Raw genomic sequence first — 17,180 nt, 5'->3', positions numbered from 1 at the left:
ATTATATTTGAAAATATTTAAACATTAATAGCTATTTAATACATACATGATACACATATATATAATATAATATATAACATATATATATATATATATATATATATATATATATATATATATATTAAATATGTAAAATAATACATATTTAATAAAGAAGCGTGTAGAGCATTACAAATAAATAGAATAAAACATTTTAAAAGTTAATTGCAACATTTTATCTCACAATTGCAAGTTTACATTTCTCAGAATTCTGTGAAATGAAGTCGCAATTGCGAGTTATAAAGTCAGATTTACGTGATATAAAGTAGCAATTGTGTTATAAAGTCAGAATTGTGAGATAAAAAGTCGCAATTACCTTTTTTAGTTTTTATTCTTTATTCTGTGGCGGAAACAAGCTTCCATTTAATCTGCTAATAAGCAAGGGAAAAACACTCAGAATCAGCGACAAATAAATCATTAGACGTCTTAGATATACAGCATAAATGGAAATAAGTTAATTTGCAAATATAAACTATTGACATAAGCTGAATGAACATCAGCTGAGAACAAGCTAGGCATCTGTAATACAATCTTGACAGATTCCTTTCAGGTATCAGGGCATAATAATAATAATGATTCATTACATTTATATAGCGCAATTCTCTGCACTCAAAGCACTTTACATAGAAGGGAAGATCTCCTCAACCACCACCAATGTACAGCATCCACCTGGATGATGCGACGGCCATAGTGCGCCAGAACGCCCACCACACACCAGGTTATTGGTGGAGATGAGACAGTGATGAATGGGGATGATTAGGAAGCCATGATGGGACAGAGGCCACTGGGCAAATTTGGCCAGGATGGCAGGGTTACAACCCTACTCTATCGAAATACATCCTGGGGTTTTTGTGACCACAGAGAGTCAGGACATCGGTTTAACGTCTCATCCGAAGAACTTGGCTTTACAAAACGTACAGAGGCCATTTTGAAAAAGTTATAGCAACAAAAATATAACTTGTTGTGATCCAGACATCAAATCAAAACAGCAAATCCAAAGATACTTGACTGAAAGATTCAATGCAGAGAGAAAAATAGACAACCATACAGAGAGGGAAAAGGAGACTTTCAAGCCTTCCGAATTGTACTACATCAAAACCCTCAACACCGGAGTCGATCATTGCACTGCCATGCTCGCTGACTATCATTATGAATGGTCTTTGTTCTTTCAAACTGAAGAGTCTTTGGAGACATGAATGTAATTTCATCCTCCGTTGTCAGGTCGGAAGCATATCTCTCCCCTGTGTTCCTCAATACAAAGGTCTTCCTCAGGACAATCAATGAGAGATGCTTCAGCGCTACGCTGTGAGAATGCAACGGAATGACGGTAGACACAATATGTCAATGGGCGAGTTCTATAAATGTGTTTCCTTCGAAATTTCTTTTTTTTTTGGTTTCAAGAAATTTGATGAAACTAAGTGCAGGCTTTTGTGTGCAGCCCTACAATCATTGCACAATAAGGCTGCAGGCCTCCAATAAGCTAATGGTCTAGAACAGCGCTCTCTAGTTTAACCCTAATCTTTCAGAGTAACTGAGACAACACCTGCTTGCCTGTGTAAAGGTTTATCAGAGCCACAATTTCACAAAGAGGTGCTAAACATTATGCTGCCTTCAAAACACTCAGAATACTTGCATTTATGAGATGAGTGCACATGAGTCCCACCAGTTACCACTAGGCAACCTTTATTTTAGGGCTGCAACAACGAATCGATAAAATCGATAATAATTGATTATGAAAATCGTTGTCAACGAATGTCATTTGTCGATTAGTTGGTCTGCTCACGTCACGGGGAGCGTTTACTGATGACGTCACTTTCATGACAACACAGTCAGACGCAAAATGGCAGAGAGTACAGATCAATTGGCGGCAGAAAAAAGTGTGCGCCCAAGCCGGGGCTGTTTACACCTGCTTACACCTTCATGCGTTTTCTCAGATCGGATAGCTATCTGATTTATCAAAACGATTCCATTTACACCTGGTCACATAAACGTGTTTTCACAAAACGGATATAAATCCAATCTTCAGTTCCTGCGCTTTAATGGAGTTCACGTCACCGAAAGCAACAGATATGAGCTGCATTTCTGTCGTCTTTTTTTTCTCAACATTTCTATTGAGACTTTTTTTTCTCAAACAATAATTTCAAAGGTCTCTGAATGTGATGTTTCTTGTTCACATCAGATTTGAATTTCTTATTGATTTTGCACATGTGCAAAAAAGTCAGTTCAATAATTGTCTACAATTTGCACAATGACTTAATGCACATGGCTTATTGGTCTAAACTGAAAAAATGTTTCTCATTAAAACTGTCAAACTCTTCACAACCTCTAAACATTCTTTCATCGAAAATTATCAAAATGGTTCATTGAGTTCTCAAAATCTGTTAGACGTTATATCCCATAAATAGTTAGGACATGGAATGTTTGCTAAATTGGAAAATGGCCTGTTGTTGTAATGAAATTGGAATCACAATCTTATCAATCAACCAATCAAGAGCAATATGAAGATATGAAAGAAGATGCATGTTAGAGAAAGACAGGTGTGTAATAGGGTGTGTAAAAATGAACAAGCAACTAAGAATTTTCCATTTACAAATTTCTGCAAAAATAAATGTACTGTATAAATGTCCAATTTATTTTTGTGTATGGCAGTATTGACCTTACAGTCTAATTTTACCTACTGTCTGTATCTGTATCAAAAAATCTCAGTGTGATCCATAAGAGCATTCAGCTAGACAAAAGTGACATTCTAGTATAGTATAAAGCAGTTAGTGTCTAGCCTGACGTTGTCATACTCAGATTCTATTCAGAATGTGAGTCTGATACAGCTCCATTAGGGCTGTGATTATGGTGCGTGTTTCAACCGAACCAGCAAAGAAAATGAACATGAAATTTGTATATAATATATTTCTTGTTATATTGTATATTTCAATGGTGAAAAGCATCTAAACACCAGTGTGGCTCAAACGATGACAAAAACACTTTTGATTTTGGTGCCATTTGCCAACTTACTGACACAATAACTAGGTTTTGAAGCATGAATTAAATGTTTTGGGTGAGTAACTATGTTTTGCAGACATGCAATAGAGTTCAGATGTTCAAGCAAACAGTTGTGACAATGAACTTATAGTTTAGAAAATGTTAAGACTGTTTCATAAAATGTGCCAAAGCGTTTGAGAAAAACTGTATGCCCATGTATTCAAAAATTTGGGGTATTTCTTGGTGGAACAGATAAATTGATGGATGGATGGATGGATGGATGGATGGATGGATGGATGGATGGATGGATGGTGGGATGGTGGGATGGATTTTTTAATTCCTGGCAACAAGCGAGACAAAGTGTGAAAGCACTTTCAGTAAATAACTGTGGGTAATGCTAAAATCAGTCTGTCTAAATACTGAACTGAGTGAGCTGGGATTCGGACAGAGATCAGTAAGGTAATGGGCCACACTGAACCTGTCAACATAGGTAATCCATTACACTCTTCTCTGTTTCACTGACTGTGGAACAGTACACCATTACTTCAGCCACACGCCGGCTAGAAAACAACGGTCAGGACATAATGAGGCAGGGGCGAAATGCAGTGTGATGGAACTGCAGGAGGCAGTGATTTATTCTGCCATGAGGAAATTAAAATACTGTTCAACCACTGTTTACCAGGCTAGATAGCTTTGCTTAGCTGTATTACATGTATAAAAGTTTACATGGACAGTTCATTAAAAAAATATCTTTGTAACATTAAACACATCCTTGCTGAATAAAATGTTGTTGTTGTTTTTTATTGTTGTTTTATTAAATCTCACATTTTGAACCTGTTTTTAACATTGATAATAATTAGAAATGTTTCTTGAGCACCAAGTCAGAATATCAGAATGATTTTCAAGGATCATATGACACTGAAGACTACAGTAATGGCTGCTGAAAATTCAGCTTTGCCATGACAGGAATAAATTACATTTTATAATATATTCAAAATAGAAAAGAGATTTAAATTGAAATGTTAATAATATTTCACAATATTACTGTTTTCACTGTATTTTTTTTTTATCAAGTAAATGCACCCTTGGAGTGAGCTTGAGACTTCTTTCAAAATTATGAAATATATAATCTTAATTGTTCCAAACTTTTGACTGATATATACAGTAGTGGCCAAAAGCGATGTCTGAAGCGGATATTTTGATATTTGGGGAAGTTTGATTAAGCTATCAAAATATGGAAAAATTTATTTTTATGAGGGAAGAATAACACTTAACTTGGTTATGGCATTTATCTGACATAACACACACACACACACACACACAAAATCTTGTATTATGTTATTTTTTAACATGAAAAAGTTCTAAAAAAAAAGATATTCACGCAGCTCGCTTGTTCACAGTGACCATGACTGTCAGACTTTTAAAATAATACATTTTTGGATGAACAGTTCCTGAAGGGCCAGGGGTGTTTTACTGTCCATTAGGAGAGTGGCTGAAATCAATCATCTTTCATTATCTCTGGTGTGAGGTAATCAGGCAGTGTGTATTCTTAGAGAGGGGGACGTCATCTGCTATGGCAAATGAACAAAAATAAATCTTTCCTCTGGCTCATGACTTATTCTCACTAATGTCTATTTGCCTTGTGATGAGTGACGCTTCTTGAGCTGATATCCTCTTTGAAGTAAAACTGTTTAGACTATATATGAATGAGGATAAATTATTAACGGGTTTTATCCACATTTGATGACAATTTCCTGTCATTCAAAAACACAAGATCGTATGAGTTACTGGCTCTGAGATGAGCAATTGTAATGTGGGGTAAAAAAAGGAATCAAATTAATTGAGTTTGCCACAAAAGAACGTTTATGGTCAAATGATTTACTTTCTGTGATCAATAGTGTAAAATAAGCAGGGTATGTGCACCAGTGTGTGTCCCTCAAACACAAGCTGAATTGATTCTTTCCTCAGCTTCAAACGGACTTCTTTTCCATAACAGTAATAAGCAAACTAAACAGGTCACTAATGCAAATCTAAATTCCGCACATAAAAAAAAAGGGAAATCCCATCTTGTAAACTAATGAAGGCGTGTAATCTCCAATCTCATCCGTTTTTATTTTTTTGTAATTTTTTATTTTTACTGATAACTGATGTAGTTACTACTCATCTAAGAGAGACATTATTAACCATTCCTACAAAAGACAATAAATCATGCTGATTCATTATATCTAGTCAAATGTTGCAGTACGCATGGAGAGAAAGACAGACTCTTTAATTTGTACACACTTTCAGCTCAAAAAACATGAGCATGGGTTTATGACTTATTATATTTGGATTTCACCCGGACAAACAACTGTGTAATAATGCATAGAAAAGGATTTAAAGATGCTTCCAAGCACATTATCTGTAAATTAAAGCAATAGTTCACTTAAAAATAAAAAAAATCTGTCATTATTTACTTACTCTCAGGCTGTCATTGATGCATAACACCATTAGCTCCATGTGTGTATGACATTTTGAAATGCAATATTTTCATGGTAATTTTTGGTAACACTCTACTGTTATTCTAATTAATGCAACTAAAGGTAACAAATGGAACCATATTGTAAACTAAAGATAACAAATGGAACCTTATTGTAAAGTGTTACCAGATTTTCAGTATATATGGAATATAATGCAACTTGTACTGACATCTCTAATGACACTTTTAACTTTTAATCACCATTATATGGGGTTTGGGACGTAAACAATTGTAAAATTTTTCCATTTTGTGTTCCATGAAAAAAATACAGGTTACAGCACACAGGTTTGGAACGACATGAAAGAAATTCACCAACAAATGGAAATGCACTCATTAGTTACTCACCCTGATGACGTTCCAAAAGCATAAGTCTGTTGATTCATCTTTGAAACACAAATACATATGTTTTAAATTAAACCTGATAGATCTCTAGCCCTCCATTCAATGTCCATTCCACCGAAACTTTCACGATTCAATAAGAGATCCTAAAATAAAACGTATGAATTGAGCAGTTTAATCCGACTGCAATGTCGTCTGAAGAGACACAAACACATAATATGATGAACAGATCTAATTTAGGCTTCTATTCAAATGTAAACAATGATCAGTGAACATTCATTGAGCACATCAGCAGATCAACAGAAGCTCAAATATTCTTGCTTGACAAGCAAGCAAGGTTGAGCTTCAGTTGACTGTATTTGATGAGCTCTATGTCTGTGTTGATATGTATTCATTTGTGTTTCAAAGATGAACAAAAGTCTTATGAGTTTGGAACAACATGAAGGTGAGAAACTAGGATATTTCTTTTTTTTTTGGGGGGGGGGGGGGGGGTGAACTACCCCTTAAAAGTGAGTAAATAATGACATTTTGGTGTGAAATATCTCTTGAAATGCATGTGAACAAGTACATGGAAGTACATTTTATCTAATTATTCTTGGATTTTGAGCTTGTGACCTGCAAGGGTAAGCCAGTCATGAAAAGAATCTATAAATATCAAGCTCAAATCTGACATAAAACCCACTGAACTTCTACAAACTGGAAAGTATTTAGTCTGGAGAAATACATGTGGTCCTCAAGCCATGACAGAATTCAGCCCAAGAGCAAATGTAAAAGCCACTGAGGGTTCTGTCAGAGGTCGACCTCCATTAGAGGGTCAAAACCCTCTCACTTTTTCCCCTTCCAGGTTTTGCCAACCCCAGACGGGTCATTTCTTTCTAATGACAGGCTCACTGTATCCCACAAGCCCTCCGCGGTGCCACTGCCGCCTCCAGCCAGTGTTTAGACCAGGTGGCCGAGTTGAATTGGAGGGACGAACGTTCCTGAGTGTCTGATTACAGAGGCCCCACTTGATGAGGGTGCTCCAGCTAAATGAGCATTTATTATGGTTGCCTCAGAGCAGGATAAATCCTATTAGCCAATGTCTTTAATGAGACAGCCAGAGACAGTGAAACAATGATGGGCAGCCTAGCAATGAATCAACCCACGCAAAGCACGACGGTTGGGTAGGGTACACTGAGATATGCAGAATCACAAGCATGTAGGGCATACTGTAGCGAAAAAGCAATGGATGCTTGGCTTTTGGCCAAATTGACATTTTCAAAATAGCCAATGTGAAGATGCGCACTAAGAACTGATGCTATATTGTGTGTAGTGATATTCTTGTCAGTAGAGGAGATGAGGATAGGTTTGGATTACCTCATTAACTCTTTCCCCGCCATTGATGGAATTTTCTGTAATTTGTGAGACAATGCTTCCCTGCCATTGACGGAATTTTCCTGCTTTCCGTGTTTTCACTGTTATATGGTAGAAGGCATTATAGCGATGCACCTACAGTATCCACCAGCCAAATAGTAATAGTACTTACAGTGGGCTATACAGTATGTCCCTCAAGTTTCACTAACGTGATTGGTGCCATAGACTATAGACCATAGACTGCACACACATCAAGGCCTCAATGAAGGGAATTTTGTGAACAGGTCAGGAAGGGGTATCACAATGTAATTGTGCAGCCAAGTTACTATTACCAAACTGAGTAGCTTACTGCACTTAAACCCCCAATTACACACAAAATTATGTCAAAATGCCAGTATTGGTGGTAATTCAGTTAAACACAGTCAGTTTTGGAACCTAGTTAGTTACGCAAGTATAATGCAAGTTGTGTATCAGTATATTGGATCCGTGCATGAGCTCTTAAAGTGACAGCAGTCTAATTTCCTTGCTGCTGTCTGTCATGTTAATTAAAAAAAGACAAAGAAATTTACTCTCTGCTGTTGACTGAATAACTTTTGTATCTACTTGTAAGCATTAATCTGTATTTATTTTTTACAATTAAGACTATTGTTCATTTGATTACTTTAATTTATGTAGTATTTCTTACCTGAATATACTATATACCCACCAGGAAAAACTTAAAGCCGTGTTTATTGCATATCTCTTTTTATTCTATTGCATTTATTTGTGCTGTTGTTTGAAATTTGTTACTTATTTTATTAATGTCTTTTTTTTATGAAAAAAAAAAATATTTGTATATGCTGTCAATTATAGTTCTTTGAAAGAAAATCGGATTCGATAAAAATCGGTATCAGCAGGTCACACTTACAACAAAATCTGAATCAGTCAAGAAAATTTCCAGCTATGACACATCTTCTGAAAGAGAAAATCTGAAAGAGAAATTAAACAGGATATAAATCAAAGATTGCCTGTACGTTATCAAATGAAATGTCGACACAGGATGAGGTATAGGACTGTGAAGTTTTGGAAGTGTTGATGGACACGATATACTTTATCTATGTTTTGATCATCATTCTGAATCCGATCCAGACGTAGTCTTTGACAAAAATGCGATTTTCTCAGCCTTTTGCTCAAAATGTTTTTTTATGAAACTCACCGACATTCAAGTGTTGAGAAAAAACTTTTTTGTTGTTTAAAAGCAGTAGGTTTGTTAATTCGTTTGATATATTGCATGTTCAAAAAGTGATACAACAAAATCGTCTGGGGGCCATGAAACTTTTGTGAAAATTATTAAAAAATGCTGGCACTGGCTAGTAACTTTTTTTTAAAAAGCTGGTGGGGAAAGAGTTAAATACACCTTATTACACTGCCCTCTAAAATGCTTGATTCTGATAGGCCAGTTATGACATTCCGGAGTCATTATAACCCGATAATCACCGTTGTCAATAGCAATGCTGTATAATGACCACTCTTATAGGTATCTTATAGGTATTTGGGACCAGCACTTCTTTCATGTCTTTCGTATAACACCGTGAACAGGCTCTCTCTCTCTCTCTCTCTCTCTCTCTCTCTCTCTCTCTCTCTCTCTCTCTCTCTCTCTCTCTCTCTCTCTCTCTCTCTCTCTCGTTTTCCTAAAATGTGCCATCTTGCGCCTTAGTTATTGACTGTATGTACAAGAAAATAAACTGGAGGAGTTTAGTATTAATAGTAGCTCTATGGTAATGTTGTTGAAGTGTTCATCTTGTTGCTAGCACAATTGCTATGTACACTATAAGATAATAAAGAGGAAGATTTTAAAATGTTATGCATTTCATGTCCTCAACTGATACGATATAACTGTAAATTATCTGTCTTCATTTGTCTAGGCTCAAAGCTGCTTGCTAAGAACTGTTTTTCTTCATGGAAGCTTTGCGTTTATTGAGCTAATAAAATATTTCAACTCGAATCAATATGTAGTGTAGAATTATTTACTTGTGTGGCGAGCAGCTGTGTAATAAGCAGGAAAATGTACATCCAGATAGTTGTTATTGCAAAAATATAAACCCCTTCAGGTTGATTCGAGACTTGATAACTCTTTCTGGGTTTATTTTGTGCTGTACCAGCTGGATGTACATTATCCCTAACATATTCTTGTCACTGGAGGATATGGGGATAAGGTTGGATTACCTCATTAAACACGTAGTATTTAATTTACTGTAAAACCCACCAGCACATGTCTACTTCCGTAAATATTTAAAAGGGGCAAACACGGCGTCATGGTAATAGACCCACTGGGTGACTCACAAGCTGTTGACCTAACCTGCGGCACAGAGACAGACACCATCACAAATAACATGGGATTTGAGGAACATGTGGTGGGGGTCAATAATTAATGAGGAAAGGAGGGGTAGACACCATATATGCTCCAGAAGAGGTTATCAGAAGACCAGCATCACTTTATTGTGTTCACTTGGCATTTAGTGTTCCTGCAGTTCCACATCAGCTCATTCTATATGGTCAAACTTTGTAATTCATCACTGGTGTCAGACCACACTGACATATCTAGAGGAACACTGAGAAGGGGACATTCCCCAGAGAGAAATTATATTGTTCAGAAGTTGTTATATATATATATATATATATATATATATATATATATATATATATATATATATATATGCCTCACAAGATGCTCAGTTACATTAGGTTTCAAGACTCAGCTTTGTTTTTCTTTTAAAAAATATATTTCTGTTTGGATGTAAATAAAAAATAAAACAATATTGATGCCATAGCTCATATCATTTGGTCTTGGGAGAATTTGATAAGAAATGTTTGAGTTCATATTGATATAAGATTTTGACATTATTGACATTATCTTTTTGGTTTCTTCTTTTATGAATGCTGGTCGATTATAATTCTGACATGATCTAGTTATGTCGAGGAACAACTTAAATTATATGTTTTGAATGTTCTCTTCATGTGGTAATACCTTAAGTGGTTTCTTTATAATTAAATCAACCAAACTACAGTAGGTTACACATACAGATGTCATTTTTCAAGGGTAAAGTCAGGTTGAAATAGCTCCTTAAGGTAACAACTGCACATTTTCACCTTTTTTACTGTAGACAGATCATTTTCATTAACACTAACAACATAATTTACCCTTAGTTCCTTACAAAAATCTAACATAAAACTAGCACAAAACCCCGTAGTTACAACTGTTACAACTGTAAAACTGGAATAAGTTAATAGCCATCATTGTCATAAAAATAAATTAAAATGAGAGTATTGTTTAAAACCGATCTGATCTGATTTAACAATAACTGCATTAACTGTATATTGTATAGGCTATGATTACGATAGTAAAATGACTGGATGCAAGTCAAACTTTTCATGCGTTCGGATCTTATGTTTTAGACAGTGATCAATGTTTGAATAAGTCTGTTCAATTTCTCTTTTACTTTCGTTAAATGAATTAAACGCGCGGGGGCAACAGATTGCGGGAATGTGCGGCGTAATAGGATGAGCAACGTACGGTAATCCGGAATCCTGTAGACACATCCCTCTTGTCAGGCTGGGAAACTGTGTCAGTCACTGTATCAAAACCACTTGCCGGTTTTCATCAATAAATCTTCTAAATGCATTTGCTAGCACGTCAACGCGTCCTGTGAGAAATTCACAACATGTCCAGGCGCCGTTACGAGCCAAGAACCGAGATTCTATTCACATCACACGCAACCCGAGCCCCAAATGTGATTCAGTACAGCCGACCCACAGACAAATAACCCCCTCTCTTATTTCTACTCACCTCTTCATCCAACGACTTGTCAACCATCAGAATAACAATCCCAAAATCGGGTCGCTTTGCGCGCGAAGTGTCACTAACTTTCCTTGACGCGCTACTGCGTAGCGATTGAAGAAGCGCAGAAAGTCTTACCGCGTGAGTTGTAAAGCCATGCAAATCCTCCTCAGACGGCTGGAGAGTATCAGAAACTCCTCAGTGCCGAACACATCCCGAGCAGTCGGGTTTAGGAGCTCTGCTGCCCTCTGTCTTTAATTCACTTCCGAGGAAAGCGAGGATTCCCACACAGATGGAAAATATCACGAAGTTGGGTGGCAATGCGATCTAGCCTCTGAGGTCTCATACGCCTTAATGGCAGCCATCTATTTTGAGAGCTCAAATTGGTGAATATGCACCTGCCGTGGCGTGGGCGTAATCTTATTAGAGTGTGAAGAGCTCACAGCCACCCATATGAGAGGGAAAAAACACAAATGATATCTCTTTAAGATCTCAAATGCTACTACCAATGAGATTACACGGAGTCGTCATGCTTCTCAGATTGTTCTCCTGAGAAAAAGACGAGAGTTAAACTGTGTTCACATTAAGCCTGTAATACAAGTCAGACATCTCAATATAATCTCAAATATTCCCCATGAAATTCTCCACAATGATCTGAGCTTTGCTATTCATATCATTTGTATACAGTAGCCTAGCTATAATTTCAAAATATTTTTCATTTGTGTCTCTTAACATTTTGGGTTGGGAACTTTTACACTAGTTTTTGGGATGCTTTTAAGCCTATTATTATGGATATATTTATATTTAATATTTATATTTTAGAGCACACTTCTGTCATTAGTCTGTGTGTGTTTCCGTAAATAAAGAATAGACTGCACCAGTTTGATGTGGGTTATTTTTTTCACGCATATGGTGTGGTAGTAGCTTAAAGTTTTCTGTATATTTTTCTTAGAAATGTACAGGGTGTAGCTTTAAGCATTAAAGCTATTAATGTTGCTAGTAATGTTGAATAAATTGATTACCACAATATATATAGATATATAGGCTGTGGTGAGGAATTTACAATGGAAGTGAATGGGGCCCATTTAAAAGCAGATTGTGAGGCTAAATTTATTAAAACAATTACAGACATGTCCCCACCACTTTTTGCCAGGGTCGACACTGTCGATATATCGCTGCACTAATATACCAAATGCAAATGAAACATATCCAGTTGACATTCACTTGTGTTAAAATAAGTTACAAACTGGAATGTGTTGTTTTTTTAAATGATGCTGAGTGTTTTTTGCCAATGTTATCAGTTGCGGAACGTTCTCCTTTGGCTCCTGCACAGTCTTCACACAGACAAGCGGTTAAATCTATCGCCTAATGCCGCTGTGGAGACTCTCTATTCTATCCGTTTAAATCACAAAACAAAATGCATACAAACGTGTCCCTGCTCTTGATATACTATCTTTGATGAACATCTTTGATCTGAATGAGGGAAAAAAAGCTATACAAGTGCGGATTAGAACTCGGAACCTCTGACACACATACCAAAAGTTCTACCACCAAACCCTTAGAATCCAATTGCTAATTGTGGATATAAGTATTTTTTATTCATTAATGTAAAGAATGTCTGGACTAACAATATATTGTAATATATTAGATGTGGATAAAATAAACTCAATGTACTATTGAAATTGATTTGTTATTTTGTTATTTATATTTTGTCTACAATTGTTATTGTACATTTCTGATATGGCATTTTATTAGCAAGTGGTTCATTAAAGAGTCTCTAAAATGAAAATCCATCTCTAAACGTTCATGCACTTGAATGAATCATTATTTGGGGGAAACTGATGTAGATATGATCCAAGACAGTGTGAGGCTTTGGGAGGGGCTGCACTCGGGGTATAAATATAGCCCATGGGTTAAACTTAGGTCTGTATTTAGGCAGGGAATGCTATCAGTCCATCTGTTCGCTGAGAGGGATTACATTAAATCCTATTCAGCCCCAGTATTAAGAAAACCATCCACCAAGAGGCCGTCAAATAGTCTACGAAGGAGAAAGGGAATTGAAAAGCTGTATGAGGACAGCTCGAAAGATACAGGGAACTTTAAACAAGCATGCTTTAGGACACTCATGTTAATAGGATATGAGATCAGTCAAAATTGCATTGTGTCAGGAGAGACAGACCATAATACACTTAAGATTTAGCCATGAGTGACTGTGCTGTGATGCATCAGAGGCAGAATTATGAAAGATGATGTTCGTTAACAACGTTTTTTTTGTTTTACTTTCGTCATCAATAACAAAGATGATATGCAAAAATGTACACTGTAAGGACAATTAAAGATGTTAATTAAAACTTAGTGTTAATGAAAATATGACAAGAAAACAGCAAAAACGCTTTTTGAAGAAGTATAGAGAGTTTGGTTTTCAAATAGTCTAATCAGTCAGTAATGTTGAGGATTGACCTGCTTGAGCTGAAGCTGAAAAACCAACGAACTCCGGTGAATTACTGAAGCACTTCGCTAGTGGTTTAATTATCTCACCCAAAAGCTTCTGTAAATCTGAGATTAATTATTGCATCGTCATAAACAGAATATTACGACGGATTCACAAACTGATACAAATCAGAGGCCAACCTCCAAGGTTAGCAAAAAAACAAACAAGGGAAGAGGCTTTTTTTTGGAATAGGTGTCAGCGGGGGTGAGGTTTCAGTAACTTTAATAAATTGTTTTTGTGGAGAAACAGCTTATCCCTTAATAGATCGACATCCTATCTGCTACTCTTCAATGTGTTTGCTATTAAACTTTTGTTTTGGAATTATCCATGTTTGTAGTTTACACTGAAAAAAAAATGCTATTTTATAAGAGAAGTCACAGGCAATTTTACAACAGGTAGGATTCTATTTTCAGCACTTCACATTTATTTCTAAGATCCACAAACAGGAATTGACTGTCGTACAACTCTGACAGATATTCAATGACAGCTTACTACTTAATAAATAGTCGGCCTAACTGCTAAGCTTCAACATGCTATTAAAGTCCCACTGAAGTGCTTTGAAACACGCAGCATTATTCAGTGTGTCGACGTAATTTCCACTCAAATAGGAAGACGGGGTGGGACATTTTGAACAGCCCCTCTCCTTTTTTAAAATAGCCAATTGAGTTTACTTTATATCACAGCTCAGCCAGAGTAGTTGAGCTCGGTAAAACTTAGGTTTCCTCCTAATCTCTAACTGTTTCTCTTACGTTGCGTTTTAAATTACAGCATTTCACAAGTTCACACTTACATACAATTAGAGGGAGCAAAGTTTAATGCATATTTGGCGTGCTGTCCGGGGGGAGGGCTTGGAGCTCGGAGTTCGGCCCGAATCCATAGTACTACCGAGGGCTCCAAGCTCGCCCCAAAAGGCGAAAGAGCAGAGGACAGCCGCCGGACTAAAGACCCCCCCAAAGGAGTGCCGAGTTTGGCGGGCTGGCATCTCGAGAAGGAACCTGGTTGCTTGACCAGGAGAGCCGGTGATGGCGGCTCACCGCACCAGACTGACGGGCCCTGCTTGCCCGCGAACGGGGAGCAGTTGTAATTTGGAAAGACCTGTCGGGAGAGCTTGCACCTTTCTTGATGGGAGCAGTTTGCGGCAGATTAGGGTCGTTGGGCCCTACCCGCCGACGGTGGAGTGAAAATTACAATCTATGCTTACTGGAGAGTTCTTGTTGCGTCCGCTGTGAGACCAATGCTCGCTGGACAGAAAGAGAAAACAGGAAAGAGGAACATGAGTACTCGACCGGGAGATTTTCTCACTGCGTCCGCTGTGAGACCAAATGCTCGCTGGACGAAAGAGAAAACGTAAGTGCTCTACTGGGAAAGTTCTCACTGCGTCAGCTGTGAGACCAAATGCTCGCTGGACATAAAAGAGAAAACTGGAAAAAGAAAAAACGTGAGTGTTTGACCGAGAGTTTTCTCCCTGCCTCCGTTGGGAGACCAAATTCTTGCTGGACGGAAGATAGAAACCTAAGTGCTCCACCGGAGAGTTCGCACTGCGTCTGCTGTGAGATAAAAGTTCGCTGGACGGAAAGTGAGAGAGACCCCAGGTGGACAACCCAGGGGTTTTAATGAGGGTTTGGTGGGCTTGTTTAATGTGTTCCTGATATAGCTTTGGAAAGCATCTGAGGGCCATCTCCCAAGAGTTTGGATCTGCTGATGGGAAAGGCCTTTTTGGGCTGCTGAAGTTGCTGCCCCGATACGGAAAGAGTGTTTTAAAAAATCCTTCCTGGAATGCCAGACTGTTGGAGAACAGATCTGAGGTGTTTCTGGAACCAAAAGCGTGTCACGGGTTTATTGGATTCGTCTATGAATAGGGGTTCCAGAGGAGATTTAGCCTGAGAGCTTCTCCATTGCAGATATGCCAGAATGGACTGGTATGGTTGGATTGGCGATGAGAGCTTAAAAATGTTGGTCAATTTTGGTTTGGTCCGTCTTACTTTGCTTAATCAGATATGAGATTGTTTCACCATCTAGTACTGATCGGTCTGAGATGGTGGGGTGGATTTTTGAGTCGAATTTGCAAGTGATAGCGAGTTCTGAACATCTAAGAAAACCAAAAAAGGCTAGGATAAATATAGTGTTGAGTGTGCGTAGGATTGGAGGGTCCTGGGAGAAACTGCTTGGAGGATAATGTCAAGCGATGCTTCGAGGAGGGGTTTTACTGGGTGGTTACAGGAATATCAGTTCTGAATAGCGAGGTACTGGAGTTTGTAATTGATCCGCCTCTGGAGCCAGCGTCCTGAATTTTTGAAACAGAAAACGAGACAGGGAGTCAGCGATTTGGTTTTCTGAACCTGGAACGAGTTTAGCAATTATGATGAATTGGTCGCAAGCTGAAATCCAGATGAGACGCCTGAGGAGTGGCATCAGAGCAGGTGAATGGGAACGGCCTTTGTTAATGCAATGCACTGTTGCGTCGTTGTCGCAATGCACTAAAATGCTAGCGGCCCATTCTTTCCCCCAAAGAAAAGATGCTACTACGAGAGAGTAAAGCTTGAATAGCGCTGTGGATTGTGATATGTCCTGGAGCTGCGGTGGCCATAGAGACGTGAACCAACGACCTTGATAAAATCCCCCGAAAACCGATTGAGGGGGTGGCATCTGTGAACAGTTGGATATCGATGGGGGACGAAACAAGATTGTTACAGAAAAAGGTTTAGGAATGTTACCACTGGTTTAGGAATGTTAACCATAACCTGAGTTTGTCACGACATGCTTGAGTTATGGAAATGAGGTCCTCTAGCGAGTGGATGAAGGATGCGAGTGAGAGGAGATGCGATATGAAGGGGCGGCCCTGTGGAATGATGCGCATTGCGAAGTGTAAATGGCCAAGCAGGGATAGGAGTTTGTGTTTTGAACAGTTTGATTTATACAATGAGAGTAGATGAGACGAGAATTATTCAGTCGATTTTCTCTTTCGGCAGGGATGCTTGGAATTTGACTGAATCCAAATTAATTCCAAGGAACTCGGTGGATGTTGCAGGGCCGAGCTCATTCCAAGCTCAGAAAAACGTTTTGGACTGTGAGGATGTGCTCGGCTGGTATTGCATTGGGAGGAGAGATTATTAAAAAATCGTCTAGCATGTGAATGAGGTGGGGAATAGCGTAGTTGTTCGGCAAAATCAAGCAAACGGCTTCTGATAGCATGTTGAATATTTTAGGGCTGCTTTTGCATCCGAAAGTTAAACGCACTGCAAAATAGTATTTCCCGAGCCAGCAAACTCTGAATAAGCGCCATGAATCTGGATGGATAGGCATTACTTTGAGCGCAGATGTAATTTCAATTTTGGCAAGCCAATCGCCCCGACCTGCGATTTTGATCATGTCGATTGCCTGATCCATGTCGTGGTTTTTAAGTGAAAATTCATCGAGAGGGATCAAGCTGTTTCTGCGTTTTTTACCCGAGATTTTTCTTGTAGCCACTCCAATGGGGCTAATACGAATCAGGTTAAATGGGGGATTCTCAAACGGGCCGATCATGAAGCCTGACTCGACTTCTTTTTTTATCAGATGGTCTACAACTTCAGGTTCTATGAGGGCGGATTGAAGATTATTACATATGATGTTTTGGGAGAGCGGGCATTCTAGGCTGGGTTTAAAGC

General features: G+C 38.1%; 1 protein-coding gene across 1 annotated transcript in view; it reads right to left on the bottom strand.

Annotated features, from left to right (window-relative positions):
- The window catches only part of pcdh15b (protocadherin-related 15b), a 288,259-nt gene extending 277,050 nt beyond the window's left edge, over positions 1-11,209 (bottom strand). Inside the window, exon 1 of the mRNA XM_077206152.1 lies at positions 11,052-11,209. The gene's annotated coding sequence lies outside the window, so the exon portion shown is untranslated. The remainder of the gene's footprint in view (positions 1-11,051) is intronic.
- Positions 11,210-17,180: the final 5,971 nt, after the last annotated feature.

The sequence above is a fragment of the Siphateles boraxobius genome, unplaced genomic scaffold (assembly GCF_051911475.1).
Source record: "Siphateles boraxobius isolate OS27281-9 unplaced genomic scaffold, OSU_SipBor_1 55, whole genome shotgun sequence".
In the NCBI taxonomy this organism is placed as follows: domain Eukaryota; kingdom Metazoa; phylum Chordata; class Actinopteri; order Cypriniformes; family Leuciscidae; genus Siphateles; species Siphateles boraxobius.
Note: the sequence above shows the minus strand (reverse complement) of the source record. Positions and strands in the feature narration are given on the sequence as shown.